This window comes from Eurosta solidaginis, chromosome 2 (genome assembly GCF_040869045.1).
Source record: "Eurosta solidaginis isolate ZX-2024a chromosome 2, ASM4086904v1, whole genome shotgun sequence".
NCBI lineage: Eukaryota > Metazoa > Arthropoda > Insecta > Diptera > Tephritidae > Eurosta > Eurosta solidaginis.
The window spans coordinates 86,956,277-86,964,157 of record NC_090320.1 but is presented as its reverse complement, the minus strand read 5'-3'; positions in this window follow the sequence as shown (position 1 = coordinate 86,964,157).

The following is a 7,881-nucleotide window of genomic DNA, read 5'->3' as shown; positions in this document are numbered from 1 at the left end:
ATGCATGTTTGTAAGGCGGTTTCACAGAAACTTGCTATTACCGCTGTTTTTGTTCTATTTATAGAACTACAACGAATTCACCAAATGTTTTCTCTTTATATGGATTAATCGGGGTTGCCCGTATTGCTTTAAATGTATGAACCTTTATTTCAAGCAATTTTTAATTTTATAATTTATTTAATAATATGGGAAAAATTTAAATAACGTGACATCAGGACGGACAAGGCAACAACTGTTTCGATTGTACTTTGTAAATCTCTTCAAAGCCCTTTTCTCCCCGGGAGTAGGAGTCGAACCCGCATTCCTACGATAGTTGAAATGGTTACAAACGCATTCAGCTACGTCGTGCCTTAGTTGTTGTAAAGTTTTTCCCAATTGCTTTCTTTCGTTATATTATCTTCCACACACCCCATACTTCGTACGTAGTTATGTGTTGAAGTTATGCATGTTTGTAAGGCGGTTTCATTGAAACTTGTTATTATCGCTGTTTTTGATCTATTTATAGAACTACAACGAATTAACCAAATGTTGTCTCTTTAAATGGATTAATCGGGGATTGCCCCTATTGCTTTAAATATATCAACATTTATTTCAAGCTATTTTTAATTTTATAATTTATTTAATAATTTGGGAAAAATTTAAAGGATGGACAAGGCGACAACGGTTTCCATTGTACCTTGTAAATCTCTTCCAAGAATTTTCTCCCGGGAGCGGGAGTAGAACCCGCACTCCTACGATAGTTGAAATGGTTACAAATGCATTCAGCTACGTCATGCCTTAGTTGTTGTAAAGTTTTTCCCAATTGCCTTTTCGCGTATATTATCTTCCACACATCCCAAATTTTGTATGTAGTTATGTGTTGAAGTTATGCATGTTTGTAAGGCGGTTTCATAGAAACTTGTTATTATCGCTGTTTTTGTTCTATTTATAGAACTACAAAGAATTAACCAAATGTTGTCTCTTTATATGGATCAATCGGGAATTTCCCGTATTGCTTTAAATGTATGAATATTTATTTCAACCAGTTTTTAATTTTATAGTTTATTTAATAATTTGGGAAACATTTAAACAACGTGACATCAAGACGGACAAGGCGACAGCTGTTTCGATTGTACCTTGTAAATATCTTCAAAGCCTTTTCTCCCGGGAGTGGGAGCCGAACCCGCACTCCTACGATAGTTGAAATGGTTACAAACGCATTCAGCTACGTCATGCCTTAGTTGTTGTAAAGGTTTTCCCAATTTCTGTCTTTCGCATATATTATCTTCCACACATCGCATACTTCGTATGTAGTTATGTGTTGAAGTTATGTATGTGTGTAAGGCGGTTTCATAGAAACTTGTTATTATCGCTGTTTTTGTTCTATTTATAGAACTACAACGAATTAACCAAATGTGGTATCTTTATATGGATCAATCGGGGATTTCCCGTATTGCTTTAAATGTATGAACATTTATTTAAACCAGTTTTTAATTTTATAGTTTATTTAATAATTTGGGAAAAATTTAAACCACGTGACATCAGGACGGACAAGGCGACAGCTGTTTCGATTGTACCTTGTAAATCTCTTCAAAGCCTTTTTCTCCCGGGAGTGGGAGTCGAACCCGCACTCCTACGGTAGTTGAAATGGTTACAAACGCATTCAGCTATGTCGTGCCTTAGTTGGTGTAAAGGTTTTCCCAATTGCCGTCTTTCGCATATATTATCTTCCACACATCGCATACTTCGTATGTAGTTATGTGTTGAAGTTATGTATGTGTGTAAGGCGGTTTCACAGAAACTTGTTATTATCGCTGTTTTTGTTCTATTTATAGAACTACAACGAATTAACCAAATGTTGTCTCTTTATAGGGATCAATCGGGGATTTCCCGTATTGCTTTAAATGTATGAACATTTATTTCAACCAGTTTTTAATTTTATAGTTTATTTAATAATTTGGGAGAAATTTAAACAACGTGACATCAGGACGGTCAAGGCGACAGCTGTTTCGATTGTACCTTGTAAATCTCTTCAAAGCCTTTTCTGCCGGGAGTGAGATTCGAACCCGCACTCCTACGATAGTTGAAATGGTTACAAACGCATTCAGCTACGTCATGCCTTAGTTGTTGTAAAGTTTTTCCCAATTGCCTTCTTTCGCATATATTTTATCTTCCACACATCCCATACTTCGTATGTAGATATGTGTTGAAGTTATGCATGTTTGTAAGGCGGTTTCATAGAAACTTGTTATTATCGCTGTTTTTGTTCTGTTTATATAACTACATCGAATTAACCAAATGTTGTCTCTTTATATGGATTAAGCGGGGATTGCCCGTATTGCTTTAAATGTATGAACATTTATTTCAAGCAATTTTTAATTTTATAATTTATTTATTAATTTGGGAAAAATTTAAACAACGTGACATCAGGACGGACAAGGCGACAGCTGTTTCGATTGTACCTTGTAAATCTCTTCAACGCTTTTTCTCCTGGGAGTGGGAGTCGAACCCGCACTCCTACGATAGTTGAAATGATTACAAACGCATTCAGCTACGTCATGCCTTAGTTGTTGTAGAGTTTTCCCCAATTGCCTTCTTTCGCATATATTATCTTCCACACATCCCAAACTTCGTATGTAGTTATGTGTTGAAGTTATGCATGTTTGTAAGGCGGTTTCATAGAAACTTGTTATTAGCGCTGTTTTTGTTCTATTTATAGACTTAACGAAATAACCAAATGTTGTCTCTTTATATGGATTAATCGGGGTTGCCCGTATTGCTTTAAATGTATGAACCTTTATTTCAAGCAATTTTTAATTTTATAATTTATTTAATAATATGGGAAAAATTTAAATAACGTGACATCAGGACGGACAAGGCAACAGCTGTTTCGATTGTACTTTGTAAATCTCTTCAAAGCCTTTTCTCCCGGGAGTAGGAGTCGAACCCCGCATTCCTACGATAGTTGAAATGGTTACAAACGCATTCAGCTACGTCGTGCCTTAGTTGTTGTAAAGTTTTTCCCAATTGCTTTCTTTCGTTATATTATCTTCCACACACCCCATACTTCGTACGTAGTTATGTGTTGAAGTTATGCATGTTTGTAAGGCGGTTTCATTGAAACTTGTTATTATCGCTGTTTTTGATCTATTTATAGAACTACAACGAATTAACCAAATGTTGTCTCTTTAAATGGATTAATCGGGGATTGCCGCTATTGCTTTAAATATATCAACATTTATTTCAAGCTATTTTTAATTTTATAATTTATTTAATAACTTGGGAAAAATTTAAAGGATGGACAAGGCGACAACGGTTTCCATTGTACCTTGTAAATCTCTTCCAAGCATTTTCTCCCGGGAGCGGGAGTAGAACCCGCACTCCTACGATAGTTGAAATGTTTACAAATGCATTCAGCTACGTCATGCCTTAGTTGTTGTAAAGTTTTTCCCCAATTGCCTTTTCGCGTATATTATCTTCCACACATCCCAAATTTTGTATGTAGTTATGTGTTGAAGTTATGCATGTTTGTAAGGCGGTTTCATAGAAACTTGTTATTATCGCTGTTTTTGTTCTATTTATAGAACTACAAAGAATTAACCAAATGTTGTCTCTTTATATGGATCAATCGGGAATTTCCCGTATTGCTTTAAATGTATGAATATTTATTTCAACCAGTTTTTAATTTTATAGTTTATTTAATAATTTGGGAAACATTTAAACAACGTGAAATCAAGACGGACAAGGCGACAGCTGTTTCGATTGTACCTTGTAAATATCTTCAAAGCCTTTTCTCCCGGGAGTGGGAGCCGAACCCGCACTCCTACGATAGTTGAAATGGTTACAAACGCATTCAGCTACGTCATGCCTTAGTTGTTGTAAAGGTTTTCCCAATTTCTGTCTTTCGCATATATTATCTTCCACACATCGCATACTTCGTATGTAGTTATGTGTTGAAGTTATGTATGTGTGTAAGGCGGTTTCATAGAAACTTGTTATTATCGCTGTTTTTGTTCTATTTATAGAACTACAGCGAATTAGCCAAATGTGGTATCTTTATATGGATCAATCGGGGATTTCCCGTATTGCTTTAAATGTATGAACATTTATTTAAACCAGGTTTTTAATTTTATAATTTATTTAATAATTTGGGAAAAATTTAAACCACGTGACATCAGGACGGACAAGGCGACAGCTGTTTCTATTGTACCTTGTAAATCTCTTCAAAGCCTTTTCTCCCGGGAGTGGGAGCCGAACCCCGCACTCCTACGATAGTTGAAATTGTTACAAACGCATTCAGCTACGTCATGCCTTAGTTATTGTAAAGTTTTTTCCCAAATGCCTCTTTTCTCATATATTATCTTCCACACATCCCATACTTCGTATGTAGTTATGTGTTGAAGTTATGCATGTTTGTAAGGCGGTTTCATAGGTTATTAAAGCTGTTTTTTTCTATTTATAGAACTACAGCGAATTAACCAAATGTTGTCTCTTTATATGGATTAATCGGGGATTAGATTAGATTATTTATTTATTACGGCCAGAAGCCTAATTCGTAAATTTGAAAATATTACAGTTTTTTATCTTATAGCTAAGGTTTTACAATATTCATATAATTTTGTTTTAAATACTGTTATTTGGTTGCAACTTTTTATATCCATAGGCAGTTCATTGTAACTTTTCAGACCCTTGTAGAAAATGTTCTGTTGATCAATTTCAGTTCTAAAAAACGGCAATTTGAAATTATGTTTGCTCCTCGTATTTATGTTGTGAGTTTGCTCAACTAATGCTATATTTTTATTTAAATACTCAGGTACATTTCCATGTTTAATATTAAATATGAATTTCATGGAGTGGAAAAAAATCTTTTGTTTCACACTTAACCAGTCTAAAGTCTTCAACATGTCAGCCGTTCGTGTATCTCTAGGTTTCCGAAGAATAAATCTCATGCATCTATTTTGAAGCTTTTGGAGCTTGTCTACTTCTTTATCCGATATTATGAATAGAATGGACGGGCAGTACACGAAGTGCGGTTCTATAACTGATTTATATAAGATTATTTTGTACTTTTTCTGAATGAATTTCGTTGTTCTCTGCATCACTCCTATTTTATTAGCAGCTTTTTTAATTGTATAATTTATATGATCTTCAAATTTTAGTTTATTATCAATTATTATTCCTAAGTATTTTATACTGTTGACTCTTTGTATGATTTCATCATTTATTTTTAGCTCGGCTATATCCTCCTCATTGATATTCCTCCTTGTTATTATCATATATTTAGTTTTATTTATGTTTAGTTTCAGTCTATTACCACACAACCATTTATACAAGTTATTTATTTCATGTTGCATTTTGGCGAGTGCAGTATTAATATTATTTTCACTTATCATAATTAATGCATCATCCGCAAAAAGTCTAATTTCACAACCTTCGATAGCATTGACTATGTCATTTATGTATATAAGAAATAATATAGGTGCCAATACTGAGCCTTGAGGTAACCCTATGGGTACCTCTAATTCATCCGACGTCACAGCATTTATAACTGTTTTCTGCTTTCTCTGCTTCAAATAGTTGCGGAACCATTTAAGTTCAATATCAGTTATGCCAATCCGCTGCATTTTTTTTATTAATATCTCTCTATCCACCGTTTCAAAAGCTCTTTTGAGGTCAAGGAAAACTGAAACCACTACTTTTTTGTTGTTTAGCTCTTCTTTCCAATCAGATATCACCAAGTTCAGCGCTGTCTCACAGGAGTGTTTTTTCCTAAATCCTGACTGTTGGTAGACTAATATATTATTTACTTCAAGATGATTCACCAACTGATTCTTAACAACGACTTCGAGAATTTTAGCATCACTTGGCAGGGTATTTATGGGTCTAAGTTCTTCAGGTTGCATTGTCTTTTTAACTTTTTCCACAGGTATTATTGTTGACGTTTTCCACATTTCAGGTACTACACCATCTTCTAAGCTGTTATTAATTATTTGAGCATAGAAATATCCGGTATACGATATACAATCTTTTAGTACACCTTCGGATAGCAGTTTTCTTCCACTTATTTTATATTTAAAGTCTGTTAAGATATTAATAACATCATCGGTGGTAATTTCAGCAAACTTTAATTTTGAATGGACTTGTGTATCCTCTAGTGCTACTTGACAGGTTTCGATGTTATTATTAATTTCAATCACACTGTTTACAAAAAATCTATTTAGACCATTCGCCAGATCGGTTTCGTTTTCAACCAGTATGCCATCCAGTATCACCTTTTTTATCCCTTCGTTATCTTTAGTTTGGTTAACCGTTTGTTTGAGATATTTCCACATTTCTTTAGCATTATATTCATTCAAAATGATTTTATTCTCCATATACTTTATTTTTTTCAATTTGACTAATTTTTTGTAAGACCTATTTATATTTTTATATTCATCCCACTCTCCAGTTTGTAACGCACGCGTGTACATATTGTATTTATATTTATTCATTTGTGCCAATTCTCTATCATACCATTTATTCATTAACTTAATATGCACTTCTTTCTCGTAGGTTAAACTTTCCATAGCCTGAATCATTATATTATTAATTAATTCGACTTTTACATCAATTGATAAGTTTATAGTAAAGTTGAAGTTAAATGATCTAAGGACGCTTATTAAAATATCACTATTATATTTGTCCCATGCTATGATTTTTTTGGTCAGTCTCATCTTGTATACTTTGGACGTTTTAATATTAAATTTTATAGTTTCATGATCAGATATTTTGTATTCCTGCAAATTATTACAGAGAATTTCATCCGAGTTTGAAAATAATAGATCAATTTTCGATTCACTTGTATCTGTGATTCGCGTATTAAATTCTATTTTTTGGCTCATCCCCATCACAGCAAATATCTCATTTAATTTAGTACTATATGTCGAAATGCAGTTCATGTTAATATTAAAATCACCGACTACTATATTATGGTTACTTTTTTCATATTTATCAATTAGAATTTCATTTAGGTATTCAACAAAAGCTGCATCACTAGTGCTCGGCGAGTGGTACAGAACTCCAATCTGCCACTTTTTATCAACCTTCTTCAGTTTTATTACAATGCACCAAACGTTTTCATTTATGTTATCATTATAGATTACTTTAACATCAATTGTACTATGTACATAAACTAACACACCTCCTGTGTGCCTACTGTGGGAATCACATCTTATCATTTTATAGGTTGCTATTTTTAATTCATTGTCTATAATATCTTTGGTTGTACAAGTTTCAGAGCACAGTATGATGCCTGGTCTATGAACTTCCGCCAACACTTCCAACTCTGATTTGTTAGCTACTAGGCTATTTATGTTTAAATAGATGCATTTAAAGTCATTGTTGATGTCCTTTGTGGATCGTTTTTGGTACTTTGATACTCTACGTTGCATAACATTAGCATGTTCCAGGTGAGCCAGTGGCCTGATTGTTAGTTGCTAGTATCCTAGCCTTTGTTTTTTTACATTTAAGTGTTTTAAGTAGACAGGGCAATGTCTGCTATTGCAAGGGTGATTGGTATCAAGCCCTAGATTTAATTTCTCATTAGCCCTAATACAATTTATGCACATGTTTTTTGGTTGTTCCTTGCACTCCATGGGTTTATGTTTACCCAAGCATTTGCTACAAACATCTTCATTATTGCATTCACTAGCTTTATGGTTGTATCCTTTACATTTAAAACACATTGTTATATCAACACCATCGTATACTTTGCACCTTTCCCATCCTATATTCAGTTTATCTAATTTTAACGCTTCAGTGAATATTTCCACATCTACCTCAACTATTGCATTATAATAATTTTTGTGACTAACTTTAACATTATATTGCTTAATAATTTTTACTTCACCCTGTTCAAAGCAT